This window comes from Plectropomus leopardus, chromosome 2, assembly GCF_026936395.1.
Source record: "Plectropomus leopardus strain MGB_pleo_1.0 chromosome 2, ASM2693639v1, whole genome shotgun sequence".
Classification (NCBI taxonomy): Eukaryota; Metazoa; Chordata; class Actinopteri; order Perciformes; family Serranidae; genus Plectropomus; species Plectropomus leopardus.
Genome location: NC_142177.1, coordinates 32929874 through 32949048, shown reverse-complemented (window position 1 = coordinate 32949048; position 19175 = coordinate 32929874). Strand labels below are relative to the sequence as shown.

At 39.6% G+C, this 19175-nt stretch overlaps 1 protein-coding gene across 2 annotated transcripts in view; it reads right to left on the bottom strand.

Annotated features, from left to right (window-relative positions):
- rap1gapb (RAP1 GTPase activating protein b) overlaps positions 1-19175 on the bottom strand; it is a 145600-nt gene that overhangs the window by 111659 nt on the left and 14766 nt on the right. For both annotated transcript variants that reach the window (XM_088069079.1, XM_088069070.1), the window contains exon 2: positions 4074-4114. The gene's annotated coding sequence lies outside the window, so the exon portion shown is untranslated. The remainder of the gene's footprint in view (positions 1-4073; positions 4115-19175) is intronic.

Sequence of the window (19175 nt, the reverse complement as noted above, 5' to 3'; positions counted from 1 at the left end):
ACTGAGCTCGAGCTGTTTTGCAAGGAAGAATGGGCAAGAATTTCAGTCTCTCGATGTGCAAAACTGATAGAAACATACCCCAAGCGACTTGCAGCTGTAATTGGAGCAAAAGGTGGCGCTACAAAGTATTAACGCAAGGGGGCCAAATAATATTGCACGCCCCACTTTTCAGTTTTTTATTTGTTAAAAAAGTTTAAATTACTCAATAAATTTCATTCCACTTCACGATTGTGTCCCACTTGTTGTTGTTTCTTGACAAAAAATTTAAATTTGATATCTTTATGTTTGAAGCCTGAAATGTGGCGAAAGGTTGCAAGGTTCAAGGGGGCCGAATACTTTCGCAAGGCACTGTATCTATCAATCTATCTATCTATCTATCTATCTATCTATCTATCTATCTATCTATCTATCTATCTATCTATCTATCTATCTATCTATCTATGAGTCACTGCTTGATGTAGCAATTTTCAGTTTTATTGTACAGGATTTAGACTGTATTTATTGGAAAATGTAACGTACCAGGCAGGAGCAAGTGCCTGATATGAATGTGTTTTTCTCCCCCATGCTTTTCTTTCTCCCTCCCTCCCCCCTGTTTTCTCTCCTGCTAACAACCTGATTGGTTTCCACACGCCTTTCCCAAATTAGACTCTCCCCACTCCCACTTCGTTACGGAGTGCAACCCCATTTGTAGTCACCTTCACAGCTGAATGAAACACCCTTCATTCAGGTGTAGTCTATAGTGGCAAGTCTTTTGGACAAACTTCCCTCTCTCTGGTGGAAACATTTAATGCTCTAACTTTTTGTAGTCATGGAGAAAAAAAGATTTGTCTTGAAACATCAGGATTATTGGTTGGTCCCACTTCTGTTTTGGCGAAGTTCTTTTCACTTCAGATAAGCAAGTTAGGTCTTTTGTTTGTGTTTTTGTTTTCAGAGGCAGGGATTAGTCAGGCCTAGTTCTGTTATTGATTTCCATTTGTTTGGCTCGACCACCTTGTCCTGTCCTCCCCCACATTTTGAGAACGTTGTGTTATGTTCACAGAGTTCAAAATAAGTCCCTTCCACTCCGACTCCTTCAAATTTATGGTTGTTGTCGTATCATCTCCACTTCCCAATATTTTTTTTAAAAGTTGCAAATTAAATTTTATATGGATGATAAATGATGTGTAGCATATGGTATGAGTAAACGTGAAAAAAACATTAGACATTCACAATTAGTTTATCGTAAAGCCCCAAGGCAACTGTATCAGTGTTTGATCAAATAGCAGTTTTAAATGACAAAATGTTGAAGTGCATCACATCCATTAAAATGCCACAATTATGTCCTGTGTTATCAGAGGTGAAGGTGGCAGATCCTAAATCTAACTATGGGTATCATCCACCTTGTTAAGCGTGACAGATGTGTGAAAAAGCAACACTGCCTCGATATTCTTTACAAGGTACAGTCTTTCTGCTCTCTGAAACCCAAGCTGACAGTAGGCCAAGTCATGAATTATTCAACCTGAAGTACACAGGAAACCAATACAGATTGCTTTTTAGTTTACTGAAGTGGCTTTCACTAACATGACTGTCGATAACACAAGAACAGAGGCACTCAATATTGGAAATAATCCAGAACTTAAAGTTGTTAAAGCTCTGCACACAGTGTGTTGCTGCAGCCTAGAACGGAGTATCGAAGAAATGAGACTGTAATGTCTTGTATGATGATAATTAATGTCCCAGTGTCATATACATAACCCACTGTTTTCTTACAGTTAGAAAGACACATGATACACCGACTCAGATTAAAAATACCAGACACCTTAACAGGGTGTATACAGGTATCAGACAATTAAATTCAATTCTTTTAAAAACCTTTAACTAAATATTATCCTATTTTCTTTACAAATTACCTTTTTCTTATTCAAGCATTGCAGGTAAGTAGTATATATGTGCAGGAGTATGTTTTATGTAGGAAAATGGTAATTAGAATGAGTTGGCTTAATCGACATTTTGCCAACAATAAAGTGCAAATATAAAGTAAAAAGACAGTAGCAGGTCCACTGGTGGGTTTACAGAGTTGTAACATCAGAAATGAGGACTTGAATGCAGAATAGTTGGACTTATTGTGACTAAAAGATATTTAGTGCGTGGCAATAAAGACCTCACAAATTAATTTTAAGCCTTTTAAAAATGACTGATGTTTTTAAATTTGAATTGTAAGACATTTAAAGACACACTGATACAGTCTCATCTCAAACAAACCTGTCTTGGCTTCTATTTTACTCTGTAACAACAACAAAAAATGTTCTACTTCACTCGGAAATATTTTCTTTAGACATTTCACGAAAGATCTGACTGAATACAACACAGCAGGAAATGGGATTTATTCTCATTCTGGAAACTGCAAACATACAGGTAAAATGACCAAATGAAGAGGGAGAAGGAGGGGAGGCCCTAAATTAGAAGCAGTTGTGGATCACAAGAGTTCAGCTGCATTGTAAAGTAGTACTCCCACTGGAAAACAAGACAGGAAAGAAGGTGGAGGTTCAATGTTTTTAAAATCATTGTTGGGTTCATTTAAGTGCAGCATGAGCTTGACGCTCCCACATTTCCTCTGGACCCAATCCACGTCAATAAAAATCCACAGGACCACTAAGTCAACTTTCACAGTTTACTTGAGGACACAAAAATGCACAAAACAATTTTCCAGTCAAAAGATACCTAACATAAAAAGGGGAAAAGGAGAAAAAGTAGAGAGGTGAAAAACTGTTTTGCTCCACAATCTCTTTCCATATGACAGCCCTTAAAACTCCCTCATGTCAAAAAACTCCCCCTACAGGTGAGAGTGCGAAAAACAAAAAAATAAGGGAAATTAAAGACACAATTTGGTAACACTAAGCAAAACAAACTCAAACTGCATTCAGGCTCTTATTCATGGCTTTCATAAGTACAATTACCACCACTACACACCAGTCAAGTTCCACTTACAGTTTACATCCATGTTTGTGAAAACATGGATGCTTCACTCAAATCTTTATCCAAACAGCACAGAAGACCTATACAATCAACACAGTTTCAAGATGGACACCCAAGATTAGTGTCACAAATTCAGTATCTGACCAAATGTGTCCCCTTCTGTTCCTGAGGAATAATGTTGAGTTAAGTCCTTTCTTGAGTCCAAGTGAATGTTTGTGCCAAATTTGAAGAAATTTTAAAAAGGTGTTCTCGAGGTATTGCCTTTATGAAAATGAGTCAGATGCAAAGTCAAAGTGATCCTGACCTTTGGCGACAAAAATCAGTTCTTTGTATTCCAAGTAAACATTTGACAAAAATTCCCACAAGCTGCTTTTGAAATATCACATTCACAGCAGTCAGCATAGACGAGGTCACAGTGGCCTTGACCACCAAAATCTAGTCTGTGACCACCAAAATCTAATCAGTTAATTGAGTCCAAGTGGACGTTTGTGCCAAATTTGAAGAAAGTCCCTTAAGTTGCTCTTGAGATGTTCTCATGAAGGGGGTGGATGGATGGGCGGACAATCCAAAAACACAATGCCTTCGACCACGGCTATCATCAGTACAGGTGCCTAAATAATAAGTGCGTGTAATAAAACTAACAGAACAGCTTCTATTCCCAGACAAATGCAGGCCATAAGGGTTACACCGTGTTTCCTTCCTAATTAACCACTGAATAGGTCTGTAATTATAAGGCTGTGCACTAACACCTCTATTAGTTTCACATCTTTGTCAAGGTAATTTCAGTTCTGAAGTTCAGAGTCTGTATAAAGACAGCAGGGTTTAAAGGGCTGCAGGCTGTTTCTGTGACTGACTCCATGCAGAGGCCATAATCTCAACAAACAACGATCACAGTCATTCCAAACACCACAGGAAGTGACCTGGAGCTCTTCCTCCACACAGCCGCTCGACATACAGTGTGGCCATGAGCAGTTTTCCCTCTACACTCCAGTTTTTTGTCTCCCCGCAAGGTAGATAACAAAATCTGAACATGAATTCTATTTATTATTTACTCTTAATGTCAGTAAGATCGGGCACTGATTTTATCAGGGTATATGTGTAAATGATTTTTGACCTACCTTTACGTGGCCAAACTTTACGGTTATCTTGTCAGCTGTTCCTGTGGAAAAAAAGAGAAAAGATTTATTAAAATGTATCATGGAGATATGTATGTCAAGATTTCCACTGATGGCAGTGGAAAAGTCACTACAAGAACCAACAATGTAACATATTCCATTTTCCAAAAGAGACAGGCTGAATGCATTTATCCATCACTAAACCATCCGAGAATCAATGGCACATTCATTTGTCAGTATTCACAGTGTGTCACATCTTATTTGCTCCACTGAAAACACTATAGTTTTCATTTGACTAGTATTTGACTGATTTGTTGACTTAAATCTGACACACATCCTCAAGCAGATTATACCACCCACCGCCCCTCAGTCTGTGTACACTGAGTTTAACTGGCAGCTGCAGGAACACACATCATGAATATCAATTATTACTAAAGTGGAGCTGTGAAAATTAGCCGGGGCGGTTCTATTGTGTAGGTTAATGGAAACTCAGACAGGCCTTTAACAGTAGGGTTAATGCTACAACTAAGCCAGCGTGACAATTCTGTCCTTGAGCTTGAATATTAAATTGAAAATGTGTGTGGGCACACATGATTGGTTGGCAACATGCATGAAACATTGGAATTATCAAAAGAGGGAAAAAAAAACAAGAAAATCAGGACACGCAATAGAGGATACAAATGATTATTTAAAAAACATTACATTATGTGTAACAAGTTTGCTTCTTTATTAGGCATCTATCATTGAGAAAGCATGCTCCATTTAAACAATATATCAAACATGAATACATGTATTAAACTTGCATCTCCAGATAAAGTCCATTTAATATAATATAACATGCATAATAAAACAATGTTACACAAGATAAAGCAATTTGGAGATAATAACCTGCTAATACAATCTCTACACTTCCTCCGTCTGTTGTTTTAGGAGTATAATCCCTCTACTTCTCTTGATACTACTAATTTAACATGTAGCTAAAGCCCAATGTTTCTTATTCCTCTGAGCCTTGAACTCTATTGTTGTACAAATCAATGTAAAACACATGAATAAGCCAAACTGTTTCACATGTTCCGTCATGACAATTAACATTGATTTTGCAATCGTTTTAAGTCGATTCCAAATACACTAACCATTCACTGTGCTCTGCTACTGCCAACCAGCTCGTTAATCCCTCAAAACGAAAGGGGGCCCAGCTACCGCTCTACAAAGTGTCGACTGATTGCTGTTCCTCAGAGGTGGATCAAACTCCCCATTGACATCAGGATGGCAGAAACTCTACGCATCTCCTGTCACAGACTGAATCTCATGTGTTTCCTATTCTACGTTGGCCCATAAAACAAAAATACAAAAAAAATCTTTATCTTTTGTCTGTAATACAGCATTTGAAGCAGAGCAACATATTTGATTAAAGTTATTAACTACTTAAAAGACCACTTTCATTCACTGTTTGTACTTATACCTATGAAAATTAATGCACTATAATTCATATTTAACCCACTTTATTGTGAGCCAGGAAGCTGTCACTGCTGATCTTTGTGTTACAGGCTGTCCTCGCACACAGGAGAAGTCTGTCTTTTGAGGTCTTTTCATTCAGATATCTTTTCACTTTATCCCAACCCACAATTTTTTTCTTAACCTTAACCAAGAAATCCTACTCTGGTAGAGAGCCCCCTCTGGTAAACTTCTCCAAACAGTACTGTAAATACTCACATGATGGAAGCAAAGGGGATAGTCAGGTGACAAAATAAAGAGCAACAAAGTCCCTGTATAGTAGTCAGGGTGGATGGGTCAAACAAACACAGGAATTTGACTCAGGAGACCGCTGTTTGTCTCCGTCAAGAGTCAACGCTGTCACAACAAGTCACGTCAAGTCACGACAAATTTCGTCAAGTCATGCAACGTCACGTCACGCCACGCCACGTCACATCCATAACAAGACACCCAACCATGACTCTTTCCCTAAACCTAATAAAAGCAGTTGGGGTGCTAATTCGTAATCATATGACCTGTTGTATGAGGATATGTTGAATGAATGTAATATAGTGAAATATTGCCCTGCTGCCATAAACAAGTGTTCCAAATGAGTAATAGTCCACAGCTGAAATAGTCCCCAACAAAAAAACAAAAAAAATACAAGTCCAGTTTGAGTATCATTTGCTAAAAACTGCAGTGCCAAGCTGCTTCAGAATTACTTTTTTTTATGTTAACTGTTGATACAACCTAAGAATCAGTGGGCTTGGAGCTGAACAGGAAATGCATGGTAGGAAAGTACTGAGGGACTAACTAAGACACTGTTGGTTTTTGACCTTTTTTTTTTGCTGACACAAAGAACATTGAAACATCAGCTACCTTTTAAAAAAGAAATTCATAAATTACCAAACCTAGCAGTTATAGCAGCTTTCATTTTAGCATATACCTGGCAAAGACAACATTTTAAAGTTTTATGAGTTGGTAAGCCATATTACTGCCCAAATCCAGACAGGTAGTGAAATATGCTCTATATCCGGCTCAACTGACTGTTACTAAACACATCTCAGACAGGAGTCCTACTATGAAAACAGAGATGTTTTTTGGCTTTTTTTGTTCAGTGTAAGTTCATGCTGCCACAAGATAATGACAGTAAATAACCTATTTACATTTTAACAGATGACAGTTACAATCCAGGATTGACTGGATTTACCATTAAATCGCCAACTGGTACTGCGCGCGCCTCAGACAACAATGTCTCACAAGCCTAATTTCGATCAGCAGAGCCATTATCATTATCACCACCATCAATGATATATCTGATGGGAGCACTAATCCTAATTAACAGTGGGAGGTGGAGCTAATCAGTCAGTCCAGTTATCTTATTTTACCTATTCTGCAAAGGAGAAAACGGAGAAGGAACGAACGTAATTGAGTCAACCACAACTGTAATCACAATGTCTTGATGAGGGAATGGTGATAATCATCTCTGATACAGTGTGTGCTTTAAGCTGGAGAAAAAACATAATTATTGATTTGAAGAGAAAATTTGCCGCCTTTTAATATGAATGTCCGATCAGTGCCGCTGCAAAATTGAGTCAAATTAAGAAATAAATTCCTCAGTTCGTGCTTGATTGGCCAAGAAATCTAAGTTCTCCTGCTTATGGAGAACAGTGCAGTGCCTAGATGCACCAGGATGCACTGCACACGAGCTCCTGGCTCCCAAACAAAACACAGTGTTAAATGACAAAATTAGTCACTTAATGGTAATCTGCCCTCTTGGCCCTGCTGCTCTTCGTCGTCTTTTCTAGTTTGTCTACAGGATCCTTGAGAAGGTCTCCAGTCCGCCTCTGTCCAATTGAGGAGGAAAACTCTCAGACATAATAAAACACACACAGGCTCTCTCTGGGTTTCCAGCATCAGCCACAGCATCCAACTAAAACTACCCACACTCAAATTCAGTACAGCAGAATGATTCAGTTTCTGTTGGCATCGGAGGGCGATTTGAGCAAAGGCATCACCAGTCGCTGTTTGTTCTAGGAAGCTCAGGTTCTGGAGGATCCCCGCTGGCCGTATCCTCTTGCAGCTGCAGCCTTGGCGGCTCTCCACTGCATTTCTTTGGCCGTACACTCTAGTTCGAATCAGTATGGCTGAATATATGAGTGAACCAAAAACTATAAAATGTATCTGCATCCATAACATTTTGTGCACTCATATTTTGGGGTGCTGTTTTTGCTTTTATGAAAGTGGCTAGTTTGCAAAACAAGTGAAGAAAAAAAGTAGTTCTGATTTTTAGCAGCATCTACAGCATGGCTCTCGCCGGTGTTGTGCAAATTCACACCACTCAAATACTAAATCAAAGTTCAGTTCATACAGAACAAAGTGAAGTAGTTGATATACACAGATCACAATACCAAAAATGAACTAGCTCACATTCATATTTCTAAATTTATGATCAGCATTTACTTGCAGATGTATTCCAAGTTTTGTCTAATGCTTCAACTGATGTTGTTTCAAGTTTGTTGCTGATGTGGCTGACAGTCAAAAATGTTTTTTTCCATTGAAATCGGTGCTGATTTTTCCATAGAAGTCCTTCAAATAGCAATATGAGCTGGTTTTAGCAGTACTCGTAGCTGCTTTGTTTGAGTTGTCCATTAGCACCAGCTTTGCCTCTGTTTTGTCGACATCCCAGGTGCCATAAATCAAACAAGCATTTTAACTATTGTGAGAATGAAAAACGCTCACACTCAAGTTCAAGTAAGTTGCAAACTAATACAGTTTGTTGTTCACCAAAAATATGAAATTGTGATGCATGAACACGGTCTTTTAGTGGTCAACAGCGCTCCTGGTAAACTGAAATAGCCTGTAGCTCTCCTTCCCTTCAACAACATCACGGTCATGTCAAATGACATTACTGGATGCAAGAAAAACAGATTTTGCACCTTTGAATTCAGCTTTCTCGGTCAATATGGCACACAGCGAGGAATTTATTGCTTCAGTGGACTACATTTATCATCAACACTGATTGTACATCCATATAAAAAGGGGAGTCTCAGCTCCATATCAACTCTGATATCCAGCGGCTTGAAGAAAAAAACCATACTGTACACCCTGCCGTGCAGATGCAGCTGAGGAATACTGATCAATATAAACAAACAAAAAAAAAACCCTGCTTTTTTGCTTCCTACACCTCTGCTTACATCTGGTGCACAGAGCCTGTTTGTATAAGAGGCTCTCCTCCGCAGTGCATTAAAATAGCAGGGTCATATTGGACTTCACCATTGGCTCATGGGAAAATGAAAACGTGCAGCACTCCATACACTAACCTCAAATACCTAGTAGTTCTCACCAAAACAGCAAATACAGCATTTTGCTTTGTACAGTTTTTTTACCCACTTTTTGTTCTGGCCTTTTTGAATCTGACATTTTTAATAGAGAGAAGTGTGAACATCAGAGTAGCATCTGAGACATTTTGTTCAATACACAAATCTGGAACTCAATTAAGTATTCAAAGAGGACGTATATATATACAATATATAAGACTTTCAAGGAAACGCATGCTCACACGGTAAGGTGTCTGATTTAAAGGGATTCAAGCATCTCAGTGCCAGATGCAGCATATAATTACTTGAGAGTGCAGCAGTGTGAGAAAATAAACAGAGCTACACTTTCTACAATCAGGTCTTTGAGGTAACACCTTAGACTCCACCTCATTATCTTCAGTGTCATTCACTGCAAAATTCAGTGTCACATATTGAGGCAAACTCTCTGCTCCCGGTTGCCTCTCTTGCACAAACCACTAAAAATAAGTCTGCTGCCAACTGTGAGTGGACAGCAGGTTCAATACTGTATGTTGTTTATAAAGTTCGGACACACAGGACACAAATAAAAGCCCAGCTGTAAACTTCTCCACAACAACACCACCTACACTAAAGCACAAAGCTCTTAGAAAGCAGCGCTCACACAGCCCGGCTTAGCAGGAAGCCGCTCTCATCCCTCTCACACAGAAACATCTCTGCTCATGGAAGCAGGACGGAGGATGGGGATCAGGAGAGCATCCCAAAAACCCAAACTTCTGCCAACTGACACAGTAAACACAACACAGTTTGTGTGCAACTGTCTCTTTGACACGAGGAAACCATAAGCTCTTGATCTGACACATGACGAAAACAATACACAGAGCTCATAATATGCAATGTGTCAATAAATACTGGATTACTGAATACGTGCTGCAGTTTAGACACCAGAATTGCTTAATCAGAATAACAAAACAACTATCAAATAACGTTTTTAATGAATTTTTGATAGTTCGCCTTGTCTTACGTCCCCTGAGGATGGACAAAATGGAACAATAAGAGAAATAAAACACATTGAAGCGGTGGCTGGCAAAGGCAGATGTCCCTGAGAGCTGTAGGCGGGGGAAACATTTGGAGGATGAGAGGGAGAAACGATGATATAGCCAGAAGGTAGAAAATGAAAACATGGAGCATGCTGAAGTAAACAAAGTCTTCACAATTAAGTAACCATATTCACAGAATACAGGACCTGAGGGGGATGTTTAGTGGAGCAATGATTCAAAGACAGTGACTGGAGGACATTTTATACAGAATTGATACTGCTCTTCTGTCTTTATGTTTTGAATGACAGTTGCGGTTCTTGTTTAGTTTCTATTACTCAAATCATCAACTTAACTTCTAAAATCACTAAATTTTGAGAACAGCAGGTGAAATAACACGAACGGTCACATGATCAGTTTTGAATCAAATCTACTGTTATCTTTGTGCAAAAAAATCTTACAACTCTTAAAAATAATGAGGCAATTATTGTTTGTTCCCCAATCTTAATCCCACCACACTGGATTACTGAACATGTGCTGCAGTTTGGTCACCAGAATTGCTTAATTATAATAACAGAAAACCTATCAAATAATGTTTCTAATGAATTGATGTTATCATGTAGACACAGCTCCCTTAAAAGCGGATAAGCTTTTTTAAAGCTTCAAAGTTCACGAATGGGGTATTTACTGACGTCTCTTCCAATTAAACACCCAGTCCCTTATACAAGACCAGTGAGGCTACACATTTTGACAAATATACTCAATTAGAGGCCCGGTTACCATGCAGCTCATTTTTGTAGAAGTTTTTTGGCTAACTACTGGATTTGGTAAGCTGCTTAAATCGCACATTTTAGAGTTTAGACTTACGTCAGTATGGACATACTACGCACGGTTAGCTCAGTCATATTCTCTCAGTTCATTTTACTGAAACCATGAGCACCAAGAAGGCTGTAATACCGGTATAGTAAACATGAGAGATGCAGAAAAATAAACAATTTGATTGTATTTTCCATCTTTACTGAGCAACAGTTTTGTAAGAATTAAAAGCCCATCCCATATAGACGCCTGACCCAAATATTGACTTCAGTGGTTTAAGCACGTATTTTATGTCATAGAGGAAAACGTGAAAGTCTCATAGACTTGTGTTTACCACAGAGCTTATTTCAGGCTCCCAACCAAAACCCATTCAAAAAACCCATTGACTTTGAGACGAGGGACCAGAGGATTTCCAAGTTTACGTTCTCATTACTGAGGGTCTCATTTACCTGTCCTCATTTCCCTCATCTATCAGGCAGATGTTAAGAAGAGGAGGAAGACGAACACGAAGACATGTTCTCTTTGCTGATCCAAAATGGAGACAATTAGTGAGCTGTGCTAAACAGATGATCATGACATCAAACCATCTACAAGTATCAGAAGTATTTTAGATTCAGCATCACAGTACGTTAGCCTCTTACTCAATTAAGGAAGCAGAGGCGCTGCATATTAATGTAGCAACATTAAGTCTACGACGTAGTTTGAATTTGGCTAAAGGGGTTGCATTCAAATTGATTTAAGTAAACTTGATGTTACTTGTATTGCATTTGAGCTTGATCTTTTGAGTAAGTAAAGCCATAACACTGCACTAAAGAGAGCATGAGTAACAGAATCCAACTGGCACAAACTCTTGACAGAGCAGGCGTTTTCTATTAGTGAAACACTCACAGCCTGCATTTGTGATTGTCATGTTTTAGTCAAATAACAGGCTTCCTGCAGGAATCAATCACAGCAACCACCAGCCTCGAGGGTCACACTGTGCAACAAACAGTGATGATTAGGAGATGGGTGAAATATGAAATAAAATGTCCTGGCGTAGCTCAGGTCCTTCACCAGGCACCTTCCTGATATAAAAGCAGTCCCTTGCAATCACAGAGGTCCACCTGCTGCGGCGAGGCCGCAGTGCAGGCACTAATTCCTCATTACTCTAATTGTGTTTTCCTCCTCTCTTGGCTCTCTGGGGAGCAGTGAGGCAATATTTCTTTTCTCGCTGACATTTTACAACACCACGCTCTCTGCGAGGCTGTATGTGAGCGAGCATTAGGAGTGAGAGTGGCTGTGGGGTTATAGGTGAGGCACAAGTGTTTTTTAAAGACGCAAGAAAACAGATCAACAACTGCAACTATTGAACTCTGTGAATTATCAGTGCTTCACAACTGAAATAAATGTAAATAATACCACTGCAAGCCACCGGTGCGTAGACAAACAAATTACAATTTTTAAATCCCTGCTGGCTTGTGTATGCTGAATGTTAATAAGATTTCCTGTGATTCTATTTGTGATTGTAACCTTACTGTCTGTCTTGTTAAACTTGATTTCCCACCAGGGCTGTAAGGACTGTGGAGAGAGACGCATGTGTCTCTGCACGGATGCATTATGTATTTTGCAAGCAGAAATATTCTGATCATTAGAGAATTTGCTGTTACCGGAAAGTCTATTCACTGTCACTGACCCATCTGTCATTCAAATTCTGTATTTTTCAACCTTTCACGTTCGTCTTTTATCTCTTCCAATAATCACCAACTCTGCTTTGCCTGAAATAAAATATGTAGGCTCTACACACATTAAAATTAATGCTTATTTAAACTGAGTCTGATGGGATTGGTGATGGTCAATTCACATCTACTAAAAGTTTTTTGCCATCGACAGGCTCAGATTGTTAAAGTGTCACACAACATTATGAAAAGGATCCCTCCAGAGATAGACCTGTTTGATCAACCAATAACAGCCCTGAAATAGTCATCGCCAAATCTATCTGAATCCAATCAACCATCATCGAGTTGGTGATTGTTGGAGCAGTGGAAAGAAGAACCAAAACAGGCTTCGTGAGTTTATTTTGTGTCTGTGACTTTGAATTAAGTGGTCTTACAATGAGGGGAAAAAAACGGTATATACAAATAGTAGTCTGGTGGAACTCTTGATGGTAATTTTGGGGCTATTTCTGTTTAAACAAAAAGGATGTCACTCTTTAACGAAAAGATCTATCTCTGTAGGGATCCTTTCAGCAAGTTCTCATCCCAAATCGTCACATGGTGCTGCTCGGTCAGTGACCTTCTGAGTCTACTGATGACGTTTTAGGTCTCCTTCTGCATCAGTTGTTTACGCTCCAGGATGCCATTACGGTGATGTCAACAAATGCACGTGGTGGGATGAAACAGCATGGTCCTTATGTTTACGAAAAAAGCGCAAACTGTTCTGGATGGTTGGGTTTAGGTAAAAGATGCACAGGGTAAGGTGTAGAAAAAAACACACACACACATCCACACGGAAATCCATACTCCCACACTTACGTCAGTTGTTTGTGAGACCCATACACTTCCCCACCCATCCACCCTATAAGGTGGATGGGTGGGGAAGTGTATGGGTACACTCGTGCTACTTATTTTACGTGGTTACCAGCAGGTTATTACTTTACACTGTCCTTGCATACGTGACTGGTTCCATCCGGCCGCATTCTGGCGCCGCCCGTGAGCGTTGCATGTGGATGCGCCCGGTGCCATCCAGCAGCGCCTAATGACAACGCCACCGGTTCTGTCTGAGCACGTTCTCATCTGACGCTGTTCAGCTACAATGTGGTTGGACGCAAAGGGTGGCTTTTGCCATCACAGTCGTACACCAAAAGCACTGACAGAGCAGCACATGTATAATACTAATCTGAGCCTGTCAACGGCAAAAACAAGTGGAAGTAAATTGACGGCGCAAACACGCTCCATACATTGCAGCCTGTTTCGCTGCTGCCAGCTCCAATGGTCTCGCCTAATACAGGACATATTTCAGAAATTATTGTTTTTATTTGTCACTTAGACCAGTGGTTCTCATGCCAAGGACCCTTAAACCGAAAGAAATACAACCATTGACCCCCCCAATTTGTCCCAGGATCCCCCATCTGATAGGATTTTTTCTTTTAAATGTTGTATTACAAAAACAGTATGAAATCTATAAACAAAATAGTCATATATTCTGTCATTGTGTTAATTATGGATATAATTACAGTGGAAATTAACAGGCTGCCGACCCCCTAGACCACACTTGTGAGAATCACTGACTTAGACACAGAAACATGGGAAAATAGGGGCCAGGTTGAAAAAAATGCTAACTTACCCTTTACCAATCTTTATATAACCTCCTTTATTTATCATCCACTGTGTCAAGAGGAACTTGTTTCTAAAATCTGCATTGCTGTGGCAGAGAGTAACGGGAGAGAAACTGAGAAGTTCGGGTTGTTTTTGGGGATGCAGTGAGACGAAGGCAAACAGGTCATCATCGTCATGAGGTCTGACTCATGCCTCCTGCAGGCGTGTAAGCGATGCACTGAGGTCCAGGCTCTCCCAACCTCACATTTCTGTCTCTAGTTACGTCATCACAACCACTGCATCACTAGACTGTCTGGCCCTGGCCTGGATGTAGCATCCGTTCTGTCGTTTTTATTACATCTGACAGGCTGAGGTTTACATAAAAAGAGGGCTTAGATTTACACCACTGGTTTTTCTTCAGTACTGTCCATTAATCACTGCACTACACAGGCAGCAGATTCAACCCTCCATAAAATATCTGTCTCAAGTCATTTCGCCTGAGATTCAGATGCCTGAGATCTTTTCTTGCAACAGAAAAAAAAGCCTGGTTAAAATCATTTCTTTTGTTGACAGTTCGCTGCCTTTGTGTCAGGGATACAAGAGGCTGTTGAAACATAGACGGTTTCACTCAAGATATCTGTTAACTTTAAAACTTGAAACGAATCTCAACTCCATGCAAAGTCTTTTGGTTGTCCAACTGGCCATGATAAACAAACTTTAGTTTGTGTTTTACCCGCAGTGCACACATCCACACATGATTGTGATAAATTTGTTTGTTTCCGCTTTCTTCAATCGTAAAAACTTTTCCCGACATTTTGAAGTTCAAGTCTGATTACTGCAAAGCGAACATATGGTGACATCGACCAATCAATCGCCCGCTAAGCTCAATCAGACAGACCATGACACATCTCATCTTGCTCTTTACCAGATGACGGCTTAAACACTCGCTCATTAAATGCGTGGCCTTTGCTGTGTGATGTTGTGCCACTGCTCATTTTACTTGAAGCTTTAATTAAGGTGAAGCTGCGTGCCCACACTATAAACCTGTAGAACAGATTGGAAGACAAACACAAGTAATATTATTTGTCTCCAAAAGTCAAAAATGTCTCGTGTTTCCTGTGAAAACATGACATGCCTAAAATGTCATTGGTTATCAACAGCCAATCAGAATTCTTGTTTTCCTGTCTATGCATTTGTGTATCAAAACACTTCTTCCAGGCACAGCTAAAATGTATGAGCCGCTGATTGCAGCCTTGTTAAGCGTCTTTTATTTGGAAAGATTACAGCGAAAGAAAACATTATTTGGACAATGGTTGGTTGATTATAAGCTCTGACATAAACTTGAGTACTTTCTATATTTTGTACTTTCTCATCACAAGATTTAAAAGAACAGCTCACCCCGAAAATCAAAAATGCATATTTTTCCTCTTACCTGTCAAGCTATTTAAGATTGTTTTGGTGTAAGTTGCTGAGTGTTGGGGATATAAAATAGTCATTGTCTTGAAGGGAATTTGTTTTAGACATAAAAAGTGATAGACACAGCTGCATGACATTTAAAAGTCTACATAACAAGACATTACAGCATGATTTCTAAAAAGAGACATTGCTGTTGAGTTTATCAAATGTAATTTTTGATACTTTGAGCACCACGACCAGAGTGCCATTTAGTTCCTTTATACTGGAGAGAAAAAACACATTTCTATGGCTGATGTCTCCAACGCTCAGCAACCAAAATAATCTAGATTGATAAGCAGCACTACAGCTAAGAGGGAAAAGATGTATTTTTGATTTGCCCCTTTAACATTTTATAAATTACTGAAGCAGCAAAATGATCACTCACACGTTCAGAAGGCTTCATAATGGCAGCACCTGCCTCAGTGCTTGTGTATTCTTTTGTCATAAATTTAGGGAGCTTGATATTTACATCTGGGCTCCCGGAAGCGAAATAAATGTATAAATTAATGATGAATCATGAATAATGATGGCGTCATTGGTGGCCTGCAGGTAAACACTTTGGTATCCCAGCAAGGACTTTTTTTTGTTTTTCTTGATGTGTGTGTGTGGTTGTGTGTGTATGTGTGTGTAGTTGGAGGTGGCTGTCATTACACTACTTAATTACAGAGGTGACAGATCCAAGGTCCTCATGCTGCATGAGTAATGAAGGGATTGTGCAGCCAACATTGCCCATTAGCTCCAGAGCACATGATGACTCTTATGAGTAAACTCATTCCTGTCTCCTGACCTTTCAACAGTTTCAGAGTCGCCCATTACCCTCTTCCACTTCCTACAGACACACAGCGCAGGAGGCTACTCTCTGTTTGCATAACAGGTAACGTCCGGAGAAGCTGTAAAAGGATTTCACTCAAGAAATGCTGCCTAATCAATTAACACTGTACAGCTCTCAGCATGAAGGAGTGGATCGATTTAGTAATAAATCAAGAGTGTCTTTCAGCTCATTGTGCCCACAACTTTACAGTTTTAGTTCAATCTCATTACCCTCATCAGCGTTTGCAGCTGCACGGCCAACTTTCAGCGAAAAAGCTCTGATTAACTCACTGCACTCGTACTGCTCTGCATCAAACAGCACACAAACACAGTTAGTGACAAGCTGGTGGACACAGAGGAGCATTTAGCAGCTAAAGAGACAGATATTTCCCTAAAGAGTTGGTGGCGACAAAAACAGAGCAAGGAGAGAACGTGTTGAACATTTGCCGATGGTCCAAAACACAACACAACAGTGATTAAGTTTCTCTGCGTCTGCAGGATGTGTAAATGTTTGCGAACACATTCATGACATCTACTTTGCAAGGCTTTAATATGTTAATGTTGTGTTTACAAATGATTGTGTTGCCCCCAAGTGGATAAGCAATTAATTTAAAAAGAATTAAAGAGCAGTTTAGCTGTTATATATCCTGTTTTTGCTGACCTCCAGTGGTTTGATTTCTCCCCTCGCTAAAGAGATGGAATTAAGTGTACACACCGGCCAAATTTGTTTTAATTTGTCCATTATTGAGTGAGAGGGCTGCAGCTGACAGAAGCCAAACCATCTGAATTTGAATCCCTGCAGGCAACTGAGAACCTCCAATTCATATCGACTAAAATTGCTTGTTTTTGCCACTGACAGGCTCAGTTTGTTATTCTTAAAGTCCTACAACTCATGGAAATGATCTCTACAGAGGTCGACCTTTTTGTTTAAAGGTAAGATGCTTTTTATTTAATCAGAAACAGCACAAAAATAGCTATCGCCAATTCGGCCAGACTCCATTAAAATAGACAGTAATTTAAAAGTGTGTAGAGCCAGCATATTTTCACATCTCACTGGGTGAGTTTCCTGAAGCCTCTGGGGAATCCAAAAACTTTCTTAATATGTAATTTAGGGTCTTACACACATAATAAAAAGCATAGAAAATTATCAGACATTAGCCTCACAGTTTCCTGAAGCTGGGTTGATTTGGGCGTGGTTTTTCCTGATCCATATTACGATATATGGATAAAGCCAAACAAAAATTGAAAGTCAGTTGATACTAATTTAACATGCCTTAATGCTTCTTTCAATAGGGTGCATGTGGAAACACTTACTCTGAGTGTCGGAGCGTACTCTGGTACAAACTAGGCCCTTTGTAAATTTGAGGCACTGTTGGAATATACCATTTTATTATCCAGAGCGCCTCACTCTGGGAGTGTCAGAGCGCACTCTGGGCACTCTGTCTTGGGAGAAGGAGCAGTAAAGCGCTGAACGGAGTAAATGTGTAATGAACTTAACCGTTCATTAATTCATGGAGACATAGTATGCTCCATGACTTCGAACAGCAGCTTTCTCATCTTGTAGAGCATCAGATTGGATTTATCAACACACCCAGAGTCAGAGAGCTGGAACAGATAGAGCTACATGTACCACACCGACTCTGCTTTGCTACATGGCTGTCATGGAGACAAGAGACAGTTGACAAAAATGTGATCTATGGAGGTGTCATTCAAAACGTGGTCTGCCACGCCCACACAGTCTTGAGAAGCGCTGTTATCTTCAAATGAGCGGTTTTGAACTTGGTTTTCTAACAGTTGGGATCATTTATTTTCACTCCGATTTTTGTAGATACTTAATGAGACACCCAACTTTGGTGTAATATGTGCATTCTTAATATTTCAAGACATGTTCCCAGAGGCTTTAATATGCACTGGCATCTCCCAAGTAAAAACAAACCCCACCCCCAGATTATCACTGAATAATACCTGCTGACCCTGTAATCCACTGGTCTATTGTGCACTGCCTTGGTGCAGCATGCATGTAGATTTGACAGTTTTTACAAATATAGACCGTAAGGAATGTGTCATCCTCTGCCCAGCACAAAACCCCAGGCTGCTAATGTTTGTGTTATTTAAAGGCTCCCACCATGACCCTTTGTTTCGTAACCAGTTTGGATTTGCTGATCACTAAGCACATGTTAAATCCTGATAAACATTATTACTCAGGGACATGTATGAGAGATAAATTAGTCATCATTATCATAATTTCAAACACATTTGTCATTTTGTATTCTCTAACAGTCCAATGTTCCCGAAGAACAGGCTATTTTTTATGTAATAACACACTGGAGTTCAAACCAAGGCTACTCTTTCTTGGAGCTCTCAAATCTTTTGTGCCATGTAATTTTGCACCTCACTGGATTTCATCTTCACAGAAAAATCATCAGAAATTCTGCGAGCGTATTTCAGAGAAGAATCTGTAAATGGTGAAAAGCTGCAAGACATAGAGAGCATTTTCTGACATCTTTATACTGTATATTCAAAAGCTGCAGCAACCCCGCAATTATACCACCACTTAACTGTCTCCAATTTAATCCAACACATTTCAACAGCACAACAAACCTACAGCCCCCAAAATTACCATAGATTTCACCATAACGAATGAACACCTCTCATAATCTCAATAAAAACTGACAAGCATATCACAAGAATATGACGAGCTTCATAAAGGCTGGATTTATGGCACTGAGTAGCTGCAGTTGGTGTATCTCAAAAACTGGAAAATCCATGTGTATTTAAATAATGCAGCACAAAAACACACACATCCAGAAGTGACTGGAATATTGTCAGGCTGAAATACATTCATCCATTCAAACAGCTTGCAGACAGAAACAATCTAAATAGAACCAAAACCATTTATGACAAACTTGTGATGGAAAGCAGAGC